The sequence below is a fragment of the Lynx canadensis genome, chromosome X, assembly GCF_007474595.2.
Source record: "Lynx canadensis isolate LIC74 chromosome X, mLynCan4.pri.v2, whole genome shotgun sequence".
In the NCBI taxonomy this organism is placed as follows: Eukaryota; Metazoa; Chordata; class Mammalia; order Carnivora; family Felidae; genus Lynx; species Lynx canadensis.
Window position 1 is genome coordinate 12,063,229 of NC_044321.2, and position 22,690 is coordinate 12,085,918.

The 22,690-nt window shown below is 39.2% G+C and overlaps 1 long non-coding RNA gene across 1 annotated transcript; it reads left to right on the forward strand.

Annotated features, from left to right (window-relative positions):
* Positions 1-445: 445 nt before the first annotated feature.
* On the forward strand, positions 446-22,249 carry LOC115507395. The gene is made up of 3 exons (XR_003966639.1): positions 446-457; positions 7,012-7,018; positions 21,915-22,249. It is a non-coding gene; the product is annotated as an uncharacterized LOC115507395 (long non-coding RNA).
* The last annotated feature ends 441 nt before the right edge of the window (positions 22,250-22,690 follow it).

Sequence of the window (22,690 nt, forward strand, 5' to 3'; positions counted from 1 at the left end):
ACCATTTTATCAACGTGAGTTTTCCCACTGGTATTTATATATTTTGTAAACTTTATAAATTACAATATGGGAATAGAAACAAATGTAGGTTAGGGGTTTCTTTTTATAAATTTCAACATGGCAAATTAATGGTAAAAGGCTTATAGTTAGCAAAAATGTAGAATTGACTGCAAGTACCTAGAAAATGTCATTTTTCCTGGCTATTGTACTTTCAAATCACAATTGGCATAATATGCTAATTCTTATTTGAGTTTTTAAAAATAGACGCTATTTCTTACAGCAGGTTTAGGTTCATAGTGAAATTGAGTAGGAGGTACAGAGATTTCCTATATACTCCGTGGTCTCTCGTACCTCCAACGTGTACAGCCTACCCCATTATCAATATCTGTCACCAGAGTGGTGTATTTGTTACAATCAATAACCTGCACTGACACATCATTTTCACCTGGAGTCCAGAGTTCACATTAGGGTTCACTCTTGGGTTGTACGTTCTGTGGGTTTGGGCAAATGTATAATGATGTGTGTCCACCATTATAGTATCATACAGAATAGTTTGACTGCCCTAAAACTCCTCTGTACTCTGTCCACTCATTCCTCTTACATGATTTTTAAATCTGCACAACTCAATAGTTTTGTTTCTACACAGCCACCTTCTTTTAAATTTTATTTTTCTTTTTAATCAGTTATTTTTGTGTGTAATTTAAAGAGACAGGTACTTTCCAAGATTTATTATGACTAAATGTCAGTTCCATCTCCTCACTTCACCCCTTTTCCTTCTTTAGAGGCAACATTTTCAACTTCTTAATTTTTTTTTTTTTTTGGTGTTTATCTCTATAGCTTTTTTTTTTTTTTTTTTTTTTAAATTTTTTTTTTCAACGTTTATTTATTTTTGGGACAGAGAGAGACAGAGCATGAACGGGGGAGGGGCAGAGAGAGAGGGAGACACAGAATCGGAAACAGGCTCCAGGCTCTGAGCCATCAGCCCAGAGCCTGACGCGGGGCTCGAACTCCCGGACCGTGAGATCGTGACCTGGCTGAAGTCGGACGCTTAACCGACTGCGCCACCCAGGCGCCCCTCTATAGCTTTAAATAACATGCTTATATTGCAGGTTTTTTTTTAATTTATAAGAATTATCTGATTATTTTCTACTATCTTAGATCAGGGCTTAGCTCTTTCAGATCTTTTCATCCCCACCACACACATGAACATTTCCTGTACACCAATTTTCCCAGCATAGTTTCATTATAATTTTAGTTAGCTTAATAATTTGACTATATAAATGCTATTTGTGGCTGAGCCAAGTTAAACCACTGGTAAGACAACTAAAGAAATAGGGAATTGGAATATAGATTTAAACATTTACCCAGAATTCAGCTTACATAGATAAAAATAAGAGAAAATGTGAAATAGAGGTTAAAGGGACATGAAAGACAGAAAAAGAATGCTCAACATATGCTAATGTAAGTTTAGAAAGAAGTACAAGAATGAGGGGGAATTAAGAGTCAGAGAAAGTAGACTAAGGAAGAACAATCAAATAACTAGCAGGAACATTTTGTAAAAATCATACTTCTATCTGTGGAGATTAAAAATGAAGTAAAGATTTTTCCCAATAAAGTCTGAGAGAGTTGACCATTCACAAACCCTTGATATTAAAGGATGTACTTCTGTAAGAAGGAAATTGAATCTAGAAAGAAAGATCAATACTAAGAAGTCATGTTGCACAAATAAATTGGCAAACATGTTGGTGATTTTAAATAACCAATGACTGTTTATTTTATTTTATTGAACATTAAAAAAATTATGTATCTATTTATTTTGAGAGAGAGAGCACAAACAGGGGAGGGGCAGAGAGAGAGAGGTAGAGAGAGAGAATCCTAAGGAGGCTTCATGCCATCAGCCCCATGTGGGGCTGGAACTCATGAACTGTGAGTTCATGACCTGAGCTGAAACCGAGAGTCGCACACTCAACTGACTGGGCCATCCAGGTGCCCCTAAATAACCAATGACTATTTTTTGAAAAAAACCCTCAAAATCGTAACAGCAATAATGACTATGGGGGGAGGAAAAGTTCAAAATAAAGTGGAATTAAATATTATATGACCTATCATGGAACATTGAGGATGTGTCCATATGGAGTTAAAGGGTTCTAAGTACCTTGAATTGTCAGGAGGAGTCTAAACATGAGATTACAGTCAAAATTTTGAAGTCAAATAAGTATATTAAATCTTTTTACTAAAATAATAGAAATAAGGGGGGCCTGGGTGGCTCAGTCAGTTAGCGTCTGACTTCGGCTCAGGTCATGATCTCACAGCTTGTGGGTTCAAGCCCCACATCAGGCTCTGTGCTGACAGCTCAGAGCCTGGAGCCTGCTTTGGATTCCGTGTCTCCCTCTCTCTCTGCCCTTTCCCTGCTCATGCTCTGTCTCTCTCACTCTCTCTCTCAAAAATAAATAAACATCAAAAAAATTTAAAATAATAGAAATAAGATGTATATTTCCCAAATAAATGGAAAACAGAGAAAAGAAGAAGCAAAAAGAATCTAAATAGGACACTCAATAAGAAGAAATCACATATATTTGTAGTAACGATAAATATAAGTGGTTCGACACTCCTCTTTAAAGACAGTGCTTCTTAGATTAAATAAACCCCAAATCTAACCATATTCTGTTTATAGGAGATGCACATAAAACCTAAAGACACAGAAAGGTGGAATGCAAAAGGATAGAAAATGAAAAACTAAGGGACTGTTTGTTGAACAAATTACTAAAGTTTCTGGATGGCAGAAACTTTTTCTCCTCTTATTAATAGACTTCATTTTTTAGAGCAATTGTAGATTCACAGCAAAAGTGAGTACAAAGAGTTCCCACATATCCCCTCCCTCCCTGCCTCTCCCAGCCTCCCCCACCACAGTGGTACATTTGTTATAATCAGTGAACCAACATTGACACATAATTATCACTCAAAGTCCAAAGTTTTTATTTGTAGTCACTTGGTGTGGTACATTCTATAGGTTTTAACAAATGTATCATGTCAAGTATCCATCATTCCAGTATCATACAGAAGAATAGTTTCACTTCCCTAAAAATCCCCTGTGCTCCACCTATTCATTGAGACTGTGTCTTATATTTATCTTTTTTTATTTGCTATAGGGCCATGCTTAGGTGTTTGAATGTCTGTGCTTGGATTTAACTGTCTTACCAAGTCTGTTCTCATATTCATCTCTTCTGATTATTCATGATAATCAGAGAAAATGAAAACTTTTTGGCAGTTCCAAATACTAGATCTTTAATGAAAATGCCACCACTCCCAAGTACCTGATGCTTTTGCAGACACTTCAGAAAATGGTATTTCTTGCATAAACAGGAAATAAACCTCTTCAATTTTATCTTCTAGAACTAGGGATGCTTAGCTCAGCTCTATGGAAAATGGACATGTTATTTATAGTAATAAAATAATTTGTTCTGTGAAGGATTATCAAATAATCTTAATTTTTCTGGGTTTGTACTTATTATTAAAAGGACAGGGGCGCCTGGGTGGCTCGGTCGGTTAAGCATCCGACTTCAGCTCAGGTCATGATCTCACGGTCCGTGAGTTCAAGCCCTGCGTCGGGCTCTGTGCTGACAGCTCACAGCCTGGAGCCTGCTTCGGATTCTGTGTCTCCCTCTCTCTCTCTCTACCCCTCCCTCACTCACACTTTGTCTGTCTGTCTCTCTCTCTCTCAAAAATAAATAAACATTAAAAAATTAAAAATAAAATAAAATAAAAGGACAGCGCCCTATGTGACAATCATAAAAAATCCTTGGACAGAAAGAACATCATCCATCAAATTAACGATTCATCAATTGATTTTAATAAGAGAGTTCTAAGATATTTAAAGACTCAAACTACACTAAAATCCTCTGTATTCTTTTTCTTTTTTTTTAAATATGAAATTTATTGTCAAATTGGTTTCCATGCAACACCCAGTGCTCATCCAAACAGGTGCCCTCCTCAATACCCATCACCCACCCTCCCCTCCCTCCCACTCCCCATCAACCCTCAGTTTGTTCTCAGTTTTTAAGAGTCTCTTATGTTTTGGCTCCCTCCCTCTCTAACCTCTTTTTTTTTTTTCCTTCCCCTCCTCCACGGTCTTCTGTTAAGTTTCTCAGGATCCACATAAGAGTGAAAACATATGGTATCTGTCTTTCTCTGTATGGCTTATTTCACTTAGCATAGCACTCTCCAGTTCTATCCACGTTGCGACAAAAGGCAGTATTTCATTCTTTCTCATTGCCACATAGTATTCCATTGTGTATATATACCACAATTTCTTTATCCATTCATCAGTTGATGGACATTTAGGCTCTTTCCATAATTTGGCTATTGTTGAGAGTGCTGCTATAAACATTGGGGTACAAGTGCCCCTATGCATCAGCACTCCTGTATCCCTTGGGTAAATTCCTAGCAGTGCTATTGCTGGGTCATAGGGTAGATCTATTTTTAATTTTTTTGAGGAACCTCCACACTGTTTTCCATAGTGGCTGCACCAGTTTGCATTCCCACCAACAGTGCAAGAGGGTTCCCATTTCTCCACATCCTCTCCAGCATCTATAGTCTCCTGATTTGTTCATTTTGGCCACTCTGACTGGCGTGAGGTGATACCTGAGTGTGGTTTTGATTTGTATTTCCCTGATAAGGAGCGACGCTGAACATCTTTTCATGTGCCTGTTGGCCATCCAGATGTCTTCTTTAGAGAAGTGTCTATTCATGTTTTCTGCCCATTTCTTCACTGGATTATTTGTTTTTCGGGTGTGGAGTTTGGTGAGCTCTTTATAGATTTTGGATACTAGCCCTTTGTCCGATATGTCATTTGCAAATATCTTTTCCCATTCCGTTGGTTGCCTTTTAGTTTTGTTGGTTGTTTCCTTTGCTGTGCAGAAGCTTTTTATCTTCATAAGGTCCCAGTAATTCACTTTTGCTTTTAATTCCCTTGCCTTTGGGGATGTGTCGAGGAAGAGATTGCTACGGCTGAGGTCAGAGAGGTCTTTTCCTGCTTTCTCCTCTAAGGTTTTGATGGTTTCCTGTCTCACATTTAGGTCCTTTATCCATTTTGAGTTTATTTTTGTGTATGGTGTAAGAAAGTGGTCTAGTTTCAACCTTCTGCATGTTGCTGTCCAGTTCTCCCAGCACCATTTGTTAAAGAGACTGTCTTTTTTCCATTGGATATTCTTTCCTGCTTTGTCAAAGATGAATTGGCCATACGTTTGTGGGTCTAGTTCTGGGGTTTCTATTCTGTTCCATTGGTCTATGTGTCTGTTTTTGTGCCAATACCATGCTGTCTTGATGATTACAGCTTTGTGGTAGAGGCTAAAGTCTGGAATTGTGATGCCTCCTGATTTGGTCTTCTTCTTCAAAATTCCTTTGGCTATTCGGGGCCTTTTGTGGTTCCATATGAATTTTAGGATTGCTTGTTTTAGTTTCGAGAAGAATGCTGGTGCAATTTTGATTGGGATTGCATTGAATGTGTAGATAGCTTTGGGTAGTATTGACATTTTGACAATATTTATTCTTCCAATCCATGAGCAGGGAATGTCTTTCCATTTCTTTAAATCTTCTTCAATTACCTTCATAAGCTTTCTATAGTTTTCAGCATACAATCTTTTACATCTTTGGTTAGATTTATTCCTAGGTATTTTATGCTTCTTGGTGCAATTGTGAATGGGATCAGTTTCTTTATTTGTCTTTCTGTTGCTCCATTGTTAGTGTATAAGAATGCAACTGATTTCTGTACATTGATTTTGTATCCTGCGACTTTGCTGAATTCATGTATCAGTTCTAGCAGACTTTTGGTGGAGTCTATCGGATTTTCCATGTATAATATCATGTCATCTGCAAAAAGCGAAAGCTTGACTTCATCTTTACCAATTTTGATGCCTTTGATTTCCTTTTGTTGTCTGATTGCTGATGCTAGAACTTCCAGCACTACGTTAAACAACAGCGGTGAGAGTGGGCATCCCTGTCGTGTTCCTGATCTCAGGGAAAAAGCTCTCAGTTTTTCCCCGTTGAGGATGATGTTAGCTGTGGGCTTTTCATAAATGGCTTTTATGATCTTTAAGTATGTTCCTTCTATCCCGACTTTCTCAAGGGTTTTTATTAAGAAAGGGTGCTGGATTTTGTCAAAGGCCTTTTCTGCGTCGATTGACAGGATCATATGGTTCTTCTCTTTTTTTTTGTTAATGTGATGTATCACATTGATTGATTTGCGAATGTTGAACCAGCCCTGCATCCCAGGAATGAATCCCACTTGATCATGGTGAATAATTCTTTTTATATGCCGTTGAATTCGATTTGCTAGTATCTTATTGAGAATTTTTGCTTCCATATTCATCAGGGATATTGGCCTGTAGTTCTCTTTTTTTACTGGGTCTCTGTCTGGTTTAGGAATCAAAGTAATACTGGCTTCATAGAATGAGTCTGGAAGTTTTCCTTCCCTTTCTATTTCTTGGAATAGCTTGACAAGGATAGGTATTATCTCTGCTTTAAACGTCTGGTAGAACTCCCCTGGGAAGCCATCTGTTCCTGGACTGTTATTTGTTGGGAGATTTTTGATGACTGATTCAATTTCTTCGCTGGTTATGGGTCTGTTCAAGCTTTCTATTTCCTCCTGATTGAGTTTTGGAAGTGTGTGGGTGTTTAGGAATTTGTCCATTTCTTCCAGGTTGTCCAGTTTGTTGGCATATAATTTTTCATAGTATTCCCTGATAATTGCTTGTATCTCTGAGGGATTGGTCGTAATAATTCCATTTTCACTCATGATTGTATCTATTTGGGTCATCTCCCTTTTCTTTTTGAGAAGCCTGGCTAGAGGTTTATCCATTTTGTTTATTTTTTCAAAAAACCAACTCTTGGTTTCGTTGATCTGCTCTACAGTTTTTTTAGATTCTATATTGTTTATTTCTGCTCTGATTTTATTATTTCTCTTCTTCTGCTGGGTTTAGGCTGTCTTTGCTGTTCTGCTTCTATTTCCTTTAGGTGTGCTGTTAGATTTTGTATTTGGGATTTTTCTTGTTTCTTGAGATCCAATGATTAATTTTATGACTATTATTTTAACTTCATTTTGTGTTATATTGTTTAAATCGTTTTTGATCAGTTTGTTAGCTGTTGCTACTTCCTGGAGTTTCTTTTGAGGGGAATTCTTCCCTTTCGTCATTTTGGATAGTCCCTGGGGTGGCGTGGAACTGCAGGGCTCTTCCCCTGTGCTGTCTGGAGTAACTTGCATTGGTGGGTGGGGCCGCAGTCAGACCTGATGTCTGTCCCCAGCCCACTGCTGGGGCCACAGTCAGACTCGTGTGTACCTTATCTTCCCCTCTCTCAGAGGCAGGACTCACCATGGAGTGGGGTGCCTCTGTCTGGGCTACTTACATACTGCCAGGCTTGTGGTGTTGCTTCGATGGGGTCTGGCGTATTAGCCAGGGTGGATCCGCAAGGTGCACAGGGGCGGAAGGGGCAGGCTCAGCTGGCTTTGCCTTCGGTGGTCCGCTTCGGGAGGGGCCCTGTGGCACCGGGAGGGAGGCAGGCCCGTCGGAGGGATGTATCTGCAGAAGCACAGCGTTGGGTGTTTGTGCGGTGGAAGCAAGTTCGGTGACAGGAACTGGTTCCCTTTGGGATTTTGGCTAGGGGATGGGAGAGGGAGATGGCGCTGGCCAGCACCTTTGTTCCCCTCCAAGCTGAGCTCTGTCTTCCGGGGCTCAACACCTCTCCCTCCCAGTGTCCTCTCGCCCTCCCGGTCTCCGAGAGCAGAGCTGTTGACTTATAACATTCCAGATGTTAAGTCCCACTGGCTGTCAGAACACACTCCGTCCGGCCCCTCCACTTTTGCAAGCCAGACTCCGGGGCTCTGCCTTGCCGGGCGGCCACCCCTCCACCACCCCGGCTCCCTCCCGCCAGTCTGTGTAGCGCACAGCCCCTCTCTGCTCTTCCTACCCTCTTCCGTGGGCCTCTCGTCTATGCTTGCCGCTGGAGAGTCTGTTCTGCTAGTCTTCTGGTGGTTTTCTGGGTTATTTAGGCAGATGTGGGTGGAATCTAAGTGATCGGCAGGACGAGGTGAGCCCAGCATCCTCCTACGCCACCATCTTCTCCTGTATTCTTTTTCTGTTATGCAAAATAAATTACTCCAAAACTTAATGACTTAAAACAACGAACATTAATTATCTCATAGTTTCTGTGGGTTGAAAATTTGAGAGCATCTTAGCTGTGCAGTTCCAGCTGGGGACCTAGCTTAAGATTTCAGTCAAAGTGTCAGCTGGGGCTGCAGTCATCTAAGGGCTTGACCATGACTGGAGGGTTCACTTCCAAGATGGTGCACACGCATTGCTTTTGGCAGGAGGCCTCTGTTCCTTGCCACATGGGCCTCTTTACTTGCTGCTTGAGTGTCATGATGCATGGCAGCTGGCTTCCCTCAGAGTGAGTGATCTAAGAGAGAGCAAGACAGAAGCTACAATGTCTTTATGACCCAGACTTTCAATGTCACACTCTATCATTTTTATAATATCTTATTGATTATATAGGTCAGCCCTATTCAGTGTGAGAGGGAACTATCCAAGGGCATGAACTAAGAGACAGGGATTACTAGGGGATCATTTTGAAGATTGGTGATCATGTTCTCAGATATAGACATCAAACCAGTATTTGGAAAGGGTAGAAGCAACATTTTTAGGAAATAATTTAGAATTTTATCCCTACTTTCATTTTTTTCTATGTTACATAATGGCATTTTTAATTTAAATCAACATTTTGACTTTTCCTTAATTCCTACCTTTTCTAGTTTTATTAAGCCTGAAATTCTTGAAAGTTAAGAAAGCTGGTGACATTTAGAGGTTTGTCCACTCTTATTGTGTAGCAATATTGAGGATTTAATTGTCACTCTGGTGTGAATGTCTCAATGTATGTATATATCATTTGAAGTGAAAACTGTCTTCCACCCCTACAACAATTATCTTCATTTTATGTGTAGCTTTTCCTAAAGTCACAGGTAATCTCTTTTGTCAACATTTTAGCCGTTTTCATGCAATTGAGGCCACGTTAAATATAAGGAAAATGTTTTTATTTTTTACCTTCTTGTCATCTTCTGATCTGAAAATTTCTGAAAAATGTCCTCTAACTTCCATGAAATTAATGCCTTTAACATTTTTCCATCCATACTAGAACCATACTAGGAAGTGCTTTTGTAACATTTTTAAGGGAATGGTATATGAAAACCTGCCTATAATTGGCTAAATGGAGACATTAAAGAATGAAATACCTCAGCCCTTTCCAAAGGGCTGCTTCCACGGGACGATATGAGCTTTGAAAAGTGGATGCGACTTTATGAAATTGGGGGCTTACGATGCATTAAAATCTAGAAAGTCTGCACTTCATTTCAAATTGAGGTTTTAAAAGGAGTACTCTTACAGCTGCGTTATTTTCATAAAACTTCAGGGATAATTATTTTGAAACCACCGTCATCCTGGGTTTAAATGAAAATCACAAAAACTTGATTTAAAACTGTAGAACTTGAAGTATGAAAGTTTCTAGAGTCTATTTCATATCATTTTTAAGGAGATTTGAAATAAATGAATAGCTGACACTGCCACCAAACCTCACTGCAGATAATCTTGCATGGGTCTCTTGTCTCTTAACCTCGGAGAATTCCAAGTCCTTAGGGGCCTGCACAGGCCCGTTTTTACTTTGTCTGGAATCTTCGTGGCTACACACTCTTCTGGGTTACAGAACAAAGGAGAGGGCATTGTTTTCAGAAGGTTTTAGTTGTTTGTACATTTTTTGTCTCACCAGTGTGTGAGTTCATCCCTAGACTCCTGATTTGGAACCCACCAATTGCCAGACTGGCAGGATCTTCTTGTACTTGCCTAAAATCAGGCTGGTGGGATGAAACATAGCCCACAGCAAATCAGAGCTGATGTCTTTGAACTTGCTGTCTTTCTAACTGCAATGTTCTCCTACCTCTGACCCAAAGCTCAGCTGCTCTGCTCAGATCCCATGAGGGAAACCCTTGCCTGCTGATCTCCATTACTTTCCTTGGGATTTTGGCTGGACTATTAGAAATGCATCTCTGTCTCTCCCTCTCTCTCTCTGTCTCTCCCTCTCTCTCTCTGTCTCTCTCTCTGATGATAGGGCTACAGGGTAGGATTTGGTCTCAGAGCTCTTGGTGGTCATCTTTGTCACCACTTGGGGAGAACTGTTAGAAAATAAAACCAACTGGGGCACCTGAGTGGCTCAGTCGGTTAAATGTCTGGCTCTTAATTTCGGTTCAGGTTATGATCTCACAGATGGTTCGTGGGTTCGAACCCCATGTCAGGCTCCAAGCTGACAGTACAGAGCCTGCTTGGAATTCTCTCTCCGGCTCTCTCTGCCCCTCCCTCTCTCATGCACACTGTCTCTCAAAATAAATAAACTTTAAAGTTTAAAACAAAACAAAAAAAGAAAATCAACACAGCAGAAGAAAGGGGCAAGAAATGGAAAGAGACTCTTCTGGGCTCCTGCCAGGTGACTGTTAGATTTGTCAATGAAATAAGCCCCAAGATTCCCTCTTCTTGTGCTTAAGTATATTTGAGCTGAATTTAGATCACTTGAGACCAAAAAGAATCCTTATTACAGCAGCAATTATGAGATGAAAGTATTGCTTATAAAAACAAATGTTATCTCTTGAGGGAAGAATTTGATTATGTTTTTCATTGAACAGTGGCCAAGAAAAAACAAAATAAATCCTTAGTATGGCTTTTTGAGTTGCTATAAAAAGAATACAAATGACATTATACCTAAAAAGTGGAGTAAGCAAAGGCTACTGGTAATATAAAGAGGTTTGGGTTGGCTCAATGGCTGAATGAAGATCGAGGGGAAAGCTAGTGATTTTAGTCCACAAGTGCTTCGAGGCAAAACTAAATAGGAGAGATACTTTCTTCTTGTCAAGAGAATTTTAAGACAGCCATCTGGAGAAATGAGAGCAGTGGATAAGACAAGGACCTGTTGCCTGCTCAGTTTTAGGATGCGAATTGTAGGGTGGGGATTGGTAGGAGTAAAGGGCATTTGTCCTATGACTTTGTCCTAGATGTTTTTGTCTTATAACTTGAGACACCAAATCTCAAGACCCTGTGACCTAGCAAGCCAGATAGAGATATTAAGAATCAGACTGAAATAGGAGGAAATTTTGAGTTCTGAGCCTGATTTTTCCTTTTGTCTCATGGAGCAACATGTCCTTATTTATAGTCTCTATTCACATGCTAGAGCCAGTGATGTGGTGAAGCCCTCGGGACAAACATAGAGAAAGCATCTGTGTGTGTGTGTGTGTGTGTGTGTGTGTGTGTGTTGTATTTTATGCAGGGGACAAGAACTGTCTATAGTGTACTTTATTATTCCCTTTGACTGTTGGGGAACACTTTGGTGAATCGAGGGAGAGAGGGAGAAGCTGGTTTCTGGGATCATATTGTAGACACTGGACAGTGTTTCACAGAAGCAGCAGAGAAAGAAGGACGTGGTGGCTTCACTGCCTAGGAGATAAAAATACTCAAAATCTGAATTTCGAGAATCCACAACTGTTACTTGCCCCACCCATGTTTCACCTCTGCAGAAAACACTGACAAGTATCTCCCCCTAGTTCCACTTCTATCTATAAAATAGCACTTTTTGTGACATTACCCACCCCACCACCCCCACCACTCCCACCATCCCCACCCCCCCACCCCCCACTTCAAAGCTACCCTGATACTTAGGGAAGAGAGAAGAGATGGAAGGAAAGATGATGAAGATAAAATTCAAGGCACTCCTCCTCCAGGCCCTTAAATGAAAAGGAAATGTTTTAGCCACGCTTTCAAATAACAGAGGCTTTGCTGGCTAATTTGGGCAAAACAGGGAGTAGGACCATCCTCGAGGAAAAAGAAGGTGAAAAGAGTCTTGAAGCCTAAGTACATTTCAGAGCACCCAGTGCTGCTTGAGAGTGAATGTCAAGCAAGAGCTTCCGATTCTCTGGTTGGCAAATTTTCACTCCTGCCTCACTCTTTGACCATGTTTCCTAGCATTGGAATGTTCAGAGTCACATTGGCTGCTGTAATATGAATTAGAGCAATATATGACTGGCGCCATTTCTGATTCCCAGCTTAAACCTGTGCTTTTGCACCCAAGAGAAACAATGGATCCATAGACCAGAGTGTATTTTGCTACAAAAACATTCATCAGTGTTTGAGCCCCACCTCAGGATGTAACTTGAATCACACTGGAAAATTATGTATTGGAAAATATGTGTCTAATAAATCCAGTGTCATTCAGAGAAAGAAGACCTGTTATTAGGCTGAGGCACTGGCCCGCTATTCATTTTCCCGGTCAAGACCTCCAGGCATGGCAATTTAAAGTTTAGCTCTGAAACAAACAGCCCTCTCGCCTTGGAAACCTCTTTCTCCCCACTGTTGCTAGGTCCTCCAGCTCTGTGCAAGCACCGTGCGTAATAGCTTCTTGTGAGGAAATGACATTTAGAGCTCTCTCAATCTGTTAGCATAATACCCGCATTTTAAAAATCCTATGTTAGTGAGGCCCTCTCTTCCTTTAAGTCTAAATTTTTCTGCTTCGAAGTTTGAAAATATGTTCAAGGAGCAATTTAAAATTGACACTGGCATTTGTGTGGTGATTTTCTATTTAACAGTGTTGATTTTCCATGTTGAAAATAGCTTCTTTAATGAGCAAAATATAATATTAAAAAATAGCTGTGAATGAAGGGTTTTCTTGCCATAGCTCATTTCCCCAAAGCATTCCTTTCCAAGTAGGTTACTGTGGATGAAAGTAGATAATTATTTATTGAGTGGGCTGTTCTGCATTTTGGCTTTCTTTCTAGTGCCTGGCACATAGTAGATGCTCAATAAATAACTGCTTAATGTTTAAATGAATTAATGAGTGCCTGATGAATCAGACCTGCCTCGTTATTTTATACTGAACTCCAGATCAGTATACCAGTGTTGTACTTTTTGGGGAAAAAAACTTGATTATCTTGAAGGAATATTAACATTGCCATGTGTGTGCTTTTAATTTTTAAAATTATTTTATTGTGAAATTTTTCAAACATACTGCAAAGTTGAAAGAATTTTATGGTGATTATTTGCATACCATCACCTAGTTCCTCCCACTTATAGTTTAGTGTATTTTACCACCTGTATCAAATCATCTTATCTGTTGATGTGTTAAAATTGAAAACATCTGTATGCTCCCTCCATGTCCTGCAGCATTCATGCTACCAATTAGAGTTAAGTATCTGCCTGAAGTTTTCCTTTTGATGTAAAATTTACATGCAATGAAATGCACAAATCTTAAGTGTACATCCCTGAGGTTTTTTGTTTGTTTGCAATGTTTATTTACTTACTTATTTTTAATTTTATTTTTTGTTTTTTAAAACTTACATCCAAATTAGTTAGCATAGGGGCGCCTGGGTGGCGCAGTCGGTTAAGCGTCCGACTTCAGCCAGGTCATGATCTCGCGGTCCGTGAGTTCGAGCCCCGCGTCAGGCTCTGGGCTGATGGCTCAGAGCCTGGAGCCTGCTTCTGATTCTGTGTCTCCCTCTCTCTCTGCCCCTCCCCTGTTCATGCTCTGTCTCTCTCTGTCCCAAAAATAAATAAACGTTGAAAAAAAAAATTAAAAAAAAAAAACAACAAATTAGTTAGCATAAAGTGAAACAATGATTTCAAGAGTAGATTCCTTAGTGCCCCTTACCCATTTAGCCCATCCCCCCTCCCACACCCCCTCCAGCAACCCTCAGTTTGTTCTCCATATTTATGAGTCTCTTTTGTTTTGTCCCCCTCCCTGTTTGTATATTGTTTCCCTTCCCTTATGTTGATCTGTTCTGTGTCTTAAAGTCCTCATATGAGTGAAGTCATATGATTTTTGTCTTTCTCTGACTGACTCATTTCACTTAGCATAATACCCTCCAGTTCCATCCACGTAGTTGCAAATGGCAATATTTCATTCTTTTTGATTGCCAAGTAATATTCCATTGTATGTATACCACATCTTCTTTATCCATTCATCCATCGATGGACATTTGGGCTCTTTCCATACTTTGGCTATTGTGGATAGTGCTGCTATAAACATGGGGGTGCATGTGTCCCTTCAAAACAGCACACCTGTATCCTGTGGATAAATGCCTAGTAGTGCAATTGCTGGGTCATAGAGTAGTTCTAGTTTTAGTTTTTTGAGGCACCTCTATACTGTTTTCCAGAGTGGCTGCACCATCTTGCATTGCCACCAAAAGAGATCCTCTTTCTCCTCATCCTTGCCAACATCTGTTGTTGCCTGAGTTGTTAATGTTAGCCATTCTGACAGGTGTAAGGTGGTATCTCATTGTGGTTTTGGTTTGTATTTCCCTGATGATGAGTGATGTGGAGCATTTTTTCATGTGTCGGTTGGCCATCTGGATGTCTTCCTTGGAGAAGTGTCTATTCATGTCTTTTGCCCATTTCTTCACTGGATTATTTGTTTTTTGGGTGTTGAGTGTGATAAGTTGTTTATAGATTTTGGATACTAACCCCTTATCTGAGATGTCATTTGCAAATATCTTCTCCCATTCTGTTGGTTGCCTCTTAGTTTTGCTGATTGTTTCCTTTGCTGTGCAGAAGCTTTTTACTTTGATGAGGTCCCAGTAGTTCATTTTTGCTTTTGCTTATCTTGCCTAAGAAGTTGCTGTGGGCAAGATCAAAGAGGTTTTTGCTTGCTTTCTCCTCGAGGATTTTGATGGCTTCCTGTCTTACATTGAGGTCTTTCATCCATTTTGAGTTTATTTTTGTGTATGGTGTGGTGTATGAAGTGGTCCAGGTTCATTCTTCTGCATGTTGCTGTCCAGTTTTCCCAGCACCACTTGCTGAAGAGACTGTCTTTATCCCACTGGATATTCTTTCTTGCTTTGTCAAAGTCTAGTTGGCCATATGTTTGTGGGTCCATTTCTGGGTTCTCTATTCTGTTCCATTGATCTGAGTGTCTGTTCTTGTGCCACTACCATACTGTCTTGATGATTACAGCTTTGTAGTATAGCTTGAAGTCTGGGATTGTGATGCCTCCTGCTTTGGTTTTCTTTTTCAAGACTGCTTTGGCTATTCGGGGTCTTTTCTGGTTCCATACAAATTTTAGGATTATTAGAGAGAGGGAGAGAGAGAGTGAAGGAGGGACACAGGGAGAGAGAGAGAGACACAGAATCTGAAGCAGTCTCCAGGTTCTGAGCTGTCAGCACAGAGCCCCACGCGGGGCTTAAACCCAAAACCATAACCGACTGAGCCACCCAAGTGCCCTCATCCCTGAGTTTTGGATGCATTCAGACCCCCATCAAGGTATAGAACATTGTCATCACTCCAAAAAGTTCCTTCATGCCTCTTCCCAGGCAGACACCGTCCTCACCTAACACCCTATTCCCCACCAGGAAACCACAGTCCTAATTATTTTCCCTATAGATAAGATTTGCCTCTTCTAGAGCTTTGTATAAATGGAATCATACAATATATATTCCTTTCTGTAAGGCTTCTTCCACTCGGCATGTCTTTGAGATGCGTGCATATTATAGAGTGTATTGGTAGCTCAATTCTTCTATTGCTGAGTTATATTCCATTATATGAACATATCATAGTTTGCTTATACATTCCCTTATTGATGGACACTTGGACTCTTTCTACTTTCAACTATTAAAAATAAAGCCACTGTGAACATATGTGTATAAATCTTTCTGTGGACATGATTTTCATTTCTCTTTGGTAGTACCTAGGAGAAATTGCTTCATCATAAGGTTGGTATATGTTTAGTTTATAAGAAGCTGCCAGACCTTTTGCCCAATGGATTGATTACTTTTAAAGTCATACCAACAATATATGAGAGCTCTGATTGCCCCAAATCCTTGCCAACATTTGGTGCCTATTCAAATATCTTGCCCGTTTAAAAAAAACTTTGTTTTGTTTTAAATTATTAAGTTTTAGTTCTTTGTATATCCTGGATGCCAGTCCTTTGTCAGATAATATGTTTTCTAAAGCTTTAGGGCTTTTACTTTTATGTGTAGGTCTGGGATATATTGCAAATCAATATGTGTATGGTGTGAGGTGGAAGGCTGATGTTATTTTTTTTCCCCTTTCCATATGGATACCCATTTATTCCAGCAGCATTTGTTGAAAAGACTCTTCTTTTCCATTTGGATTCCTTTAGTGACATTATAAAAAATAAGATGGCCATATAATTGGGGGTCAATTTCTGGGCGCTACTCAGTTCTGTTGATCTATTTGTCAGTCATTAGACCAGTACCACACTGTTTTAATGATTTTAGCATTGTAGTAAGTCATGAAATTAGGAAGTGTAAGTTCTTAACTTTGATCTTTATTTTCAAAGTTGTTTTGGCTATTCCACATCCCTTGATTTTTCATGTATTTCTATACTTACCTTGTCAATTTCTATAAAAAACTCTGCTGAGAGTTTGATTGGAATTGCATTGTATCTCTATAGATTCAATTTGGGTGAACTGACATCTTAGTAATATGGAATGTTCTAATCTATGATATGATATATCTCAACATTTATTTAGATCTTCTTTGATTTCTCGCAGTGATCCTTTATATTTTAAAATGTAGAGACCCTAGAAGGCTTTTGTTAGATTTATTATGTTATGTTTTATGTTATAATTATGTTATATATATTATATATAACATGTTAGAATGACTTTGTAATTGTTGATGCTATAGATGGGATCCATTTTTAAATTTCATTTCCCAACTGTTTGTGACATTACTTGATTTTTTAAATTAACATATCTTGTGACTGCTAAATTCATTTATTAGTTCTAGCATTTATTTTGTGATTCTTTAGGCTTTTGTATGTAAATAGTTTTGTCATCAGCCAATATATTCCTTTTTAGTCTTTCTGCCTCTTATTTCTTTTAATTTTAATTTTCTGCCAGACTGAATTGCCTGAGACCTCCTGTACAATATTAAATAGAAGTGATGACAGTGGCAACCTTGCCTTTTCTTAGTATTACAGAAGAAACATTCAGACTTTCAGTATTAAATATGAAGTTAGCTGCAGGTTTTTAAAAGATGGTTTAAAAAAAATTTTTTTAACGTTTATTTATTTTTGAGAGACAGAGAGAGACAGAGAGAGACAGAGCACAAGTGGGGGAGGGGCAGAGAGAGAATGAGGCCCAGAATCCAAAGCAGGCTCCAGGCTCTGAGCTGTCAGCACAGAGTCCAATGAGGGGCTCGAACCCACAAACCGTGAGATCATGACCTGAGCCGAAGTCAGACGCTTAACTGACTGAGCCACCGGGCGCCCCAAAAAGATGTTTTTTATCAAGTTGAATAAATTTCCTTTTATTCCTAGTTTGCTAAGGGTTTGTATGATGAGTGAGTGGATTATTTTTCTGCACCTAGTCAAATTATGGTATAGTTTTTCTCCTTTATTCTGTTAATATGGTAGATTGCTTTGACATTAAATGTTAAACAATCTTGCATTCCTGAGATAAACCCTACTTGGTCATCATGTATTATCATTTTGATATATTGTTGGATTCCATTTGCTAATATTTTGTTAAAGGTTATTTTTGCATCTATGTTCATGAAGGTTATTGGTCTATAAATATCTTTTTTGGGCTGCCTTTTTCATGTTTTAGAATTAAGATGATGCTGACCACACAAAATGAATTGGGCAGTATTATTTCATTATTTTCTAAGAGAGTTTTGGTAAGATTGGTGTGATCCCTTCTGTAAGTGTGATAGAATTTACAAGTAAAACCATCTGAGTTTGGAGTTTCCTTCTCAGAAAGCTGTTTAACTATCAATTTAATTTTTCTAATAAATACAGGAATATTATCTTTCACACCCTCAATCCAATCCATCAGCAAATCCTATTGGCTTGACCTTCAGAATATATCCAGAAACTCACTTCTTATCACCTCTTCGGCTACCACCTTCCACCAAGCATCTCTGGTCTCTTTCTGGATTATTGCAGTGACTGCTTTGCTGGATTTTTTGCTTCTGCCCTTGCTCCTGACCGTCTGTTCTCAATATAGCAGCTATTGTGCTGCTTAATGTTAAGTCAGATTGTGTCACTTCACAAAACCCACAGCCAGAGTAAAAGTCAAAATCCTTGCAGTAGCCTATAAGATTTCACATGGTCTGGCACTACGTTACCCCTGTCACCTCTCATTCTTCTACTCTCTCTCTCTCAGCTGCTCCTCTCCACACTGTCCTCTTTGCTGTTCCTTCAACATACCTTGAACATACCTTGCCCCATGGCCTTTGCACCTGCCTCCTCCCTCTTCCTCCCCTCCCCCACCTCAGCACATATTCTCCTTAAATATTCATAAGTCTTGTTCCCTCATCTCCTTTAGGTCTTTGTGCAAATGTCATCTTCTAAATGGAGCCATCCCTGACCACCTAATTTAAAATCCCCAGTGACCCCTGGAATTCCCTGTCCTTCTTTCCTTTTTTCTTGTTCTCTATACACTTATGACTTTCTAATGTACTATGACATTTACTTATCTTGTTTATTGTTTGTCCTTTCTATAAGGTCTATGAGAGCATAGATTTTTGCTTATTTTAGGTACCACTGTGTCTGAGAATCTAAAACAGTGCCTGGTAAATAGAAGCTACTCAATACATATTTGTGTAAGGAATAAACTGTGCTCCTAGATTCACAACCTTGTCTAAATCATATGGTATTTTGGGGGCACATAGGTGGCTCAGTCAGTTAAGCATCCGACTTTGGCTCAGGTCATGATCTCGTGGTCCATGAGTTCAAGCCCTGCGTCAGGCTCTGTGCTGACAGCTCAGAGCCTGGAGCCTGCTTCGGATTCTGTGTCTCCCTCTCTCTCTGCCCTCACCTGCTCATGCTCTGTCTCTCAAAAAATGAGTAAAAATGTTAAAATTTTTTTTTTAATTTTAAATCATATAGTATTTTCAAGAAAGGAAAACTAATATGTCAAAGTGTTCCAAAACCAGCTCTAATGACAGTACCTTTTTCCTAATACTCTTAATCTTCATCATTTAAAAAAATAAGATTTTTTTTAAGTCTGGATCTTTTGTAAATAAATGATACCATAACAACAATTTTGTATCTTTGTTCAGCAACAGTGTCACAGAACTTATCCTCAGGAGCAGTGAATTATTTTATAACAGTTGATGGAATTGACAGGTGAGGTTGCTAAATGAAAATGCTATCAATCCCACAATCCTTTAACTGTGTTACAATATTTTAAAATATAGAACACCTTAATATGATTCTTATTCAGTAAAAATGTGTATAAGAAAGAGAGAAGCCCTGCTGTGAGTTTATGATGATTTGAATAAATGAAGTTTGCAAACATCAGTAGTTAAACTATCCCTTTGTTTGTGTGCCCCTGAAGTTTTCACACTCTGGGGTAAGGCCTAATGGTAAGATTTGAGAATTCATAGAAATATGTCTATGCCTGAAACATGGAAAAGGATGCTTGTGAAAGGAGAGGAAGGAAAGAAGACCACCACTTTTAGGAGGGATTGCATATATAGAGAAGTTGAGCTGAAATTGATTTCCTCAAAACTATTTATGCCCTTGTATCCCTTGGAAAGTCTTTGTATAACCCCAGCTTGAAGACTGCTGCTATTGTTTTAACTCCATTCTTCTGCAGTTTTGGCTCTCTTATATCATTTTGGTAGGCATGGATTTTTTGGAGGGGAAAGGATATTTATGATATAGATTTTTTTTTCAACGCTTATTTATTTTTTTGGGGACAGAGAGAGACAGAGCATGAATGGGGGAGGGGCAGAGAGAGAGGGAGACACAGAATCGGAAACAGGCTCCAGGCTCTGAGCCATCAGCCCAGAGCCCGACGCGGGGCTCGAACTCACGGACCGCAAGATCGTGACCTGGCTGAAGTCGGACGCTTAACCAACTGCGCCACCCAGGCGCCCCAAGATTTTTAATAACTGTAGGCTGGCCTAAGATTTTCTTTACATCTGCAATGATGAATATAGAGCCTGAGTTTAAGGATGCTTGTGACGTTATCCCACATGTGTGACTAGTCTCCACTGAGAGAGATGCGTTGTCATTCCTCACAGGGTCTTCTGTGGGCTACAGAGCCTTCATTGTGACTGGTGGAAAATTACAGCTTCTTCTAACTGCATTATAACCCACAGTATGTGGAAGCTCTTAAAGAATGTTATTGTAAGCTTCTAAGTCAAATCTCTCACTTCTTTCTAAATTTCTTTGGAAATTTCCCATGTATACTTAAAAAGAGAATCATATTGTACTTGTAGCTGTGTTTTTCCTGTTAGACCAGAGTATTATCTATCTATTACTATATAACAATTACCCCAAAACTTATTGGCCTATAATGATAAAACTTTGTCACCCCATAGTTTCTGTGAGTCAGAAATTCAGGCATAGTTTAGCTGGATGGGTTTGGTTCAGGTTGTCTCATGAAGTTGCAGTTAAGACATGGGCTACCCTCATCTGAAGGCTTGACTGGGGTAGGAGAATCGATTGCCACAGTCATGCAAGGACTGTAGGAAGAAGGCCTCAGTTCCTTGTCAATTGTCGGCAAAAGGTCCTAGTTTTGCTTCATGTGAGACTCTTCATGGAGCTGCTTGAGTATCTACACAACATGGCTGCTCTCTTCCCCCAGAGTGGTTGATCAAAGGAAGAGAGTAAGGAGGAAATCACAATGCCTTTTATATCCTAAGCTCAGATGTCATAGACTGTCACTTCTACCATTCTATTCATTTGAAGCAAGTCACTAAATACAGGTTGCATTTAAGGGAAAAGGAATTAGTTTCTACCTTTTGAAAGAAGGAGTATCAGATAATTTGTGAACATATTTCAATGCCACTACAGCCATATATCTGGATCAAAAGTAGATTGCTCTTTTTCTTTGGCTAAGAAATTCCATGTTAGGTAAAGCCAGGATAAAAATACTGTTTCTGTTTTTCAAGGAGGCTCAGATACAATGAATGATAGACGTACTTACACAGTTAAAAAATGGTGGTCTGAGATTAGCTCAGATCTTCTGACTATGATAACTCCTACTGCTTGATAGTGGTTTTCATCAATTATGTCAATAAACACTTGAGAATAAGTCTTTCTGTTAATAACTCACCAGTACATTATTGAAAACTGCCCATGCAATAATGCATTGCATATTTCTTGTACTTATTTGAGCCTCATTAAAATATTTCATTGGTATGATATCCCCAGTAACTAAAGAAGAAACAGATTCCTATGAAAGATACCATTTCCATGGAAACTATTTTCAGTTGCTCAGATTATCTTTCAAAATACTTGGTGTGTTCATTGAAAATGACACATTGGAAAATAAAAATTTATTTTGTTTACTTTTAATGGCTTGAACTTTTGTGTATCAATCTACAGAGATTTTTCAATTAATAAGCTTGTAGCTGTGAGTTGGCAGAATGACAACATGTATACTCTTTGTGGTCTTTGGAACATCATTATCCTCTCCTCAAAGGTCAGAGATAGAGGTGCTGATAATTTGGGTCCTTGTTAGCAGAAAAGACAAGAAAACAACTGAAGTCATTATTTCTCAACTGTTTGCAAAATAGTTGAAATTTGATTTCAGAGACTCAATATTATAACAGATTTTTCTGTTTGTTTATAAACAGTAGTTGAACTTGGCTCTTGAAAAGCTCATACAACTTTTGAGTAGATAATACTCCTTGCATATTACTAGCAAATCAGTCCCTTTAAAAATAATGGCCTGCACATCAGTGCTGGATACACACCTGTACTGCATTGTCACACAGCTCACATTGCTTACAAGTTTGCTGAGCTGAAGGAAACATTGATCATCGTTCTGGAAAAAGGCTGGAAGATGGTCCCAAGTTCTTGAAACCTGGTGATGCTGCCATCGTTGATATGGTTCCTGGCAAGCCTGTGTGTGTTGAGAGCTTCTCTATCTTCCTCTGGGCCGTTTTGCTGTTCGTGACATGAGACAGACCGTTGCCTTGGGTGTCATCAAAGAAGGCAAGAAGGCAGCTGGAGCTGGCAAGGTCACCAAATCTGCCCAGAAATCTCAGAAGACTAAAAGAATATTATCCCCAGTACCTGCCACGCCAGCCTTAATCAGTGGTGGAAGAGCGGTGTCACAACTGTTTGTGTCAACTGGCCATTTAAGTTTAATAGTAGAAGACTGATTAATGATAATAATGCATCATAAAACCTTCAGAAGAAAAGGGAAATGTTTTGTGGACCATTTGTGTGTGTGTGTGCGTGTGTGTGTGTGTGTGTGTGTGGCAGTTTTAAGTTATTAGTTTTTAAAATCAATACTTTTTAATGGAAACAACTTGACCAAAAATCTGTCACAGAATTTTGAGACCCATTAAAACAAAAGTTTAATGAGAAAAAGAATAATGGCCTGGTAAGAACGTCCTAAAACCACTCAATGAATGCTCCCACAGAAAGCTCCCCATAATTGTCACTGGTTTTGTTATAATGGCTCAACAAGAAAGTTATTCTATTTTGTCATGCCACTGGTTCTTCATCCTAGACATATGACTACAAGCAGTATACTTTTGTGGCAAGTCCCCCAAATTATAACATTCTCAGCCAATCTTTTAAAATGAAAAATCCCTTCGGGAATAGGGGAAGCGCTTAGCAGAGGCATTTGTGTGAGGCACTTGATTGAACAAGAAAGTACAAGTATCTTTGTCTTTTGGTTTCTCCC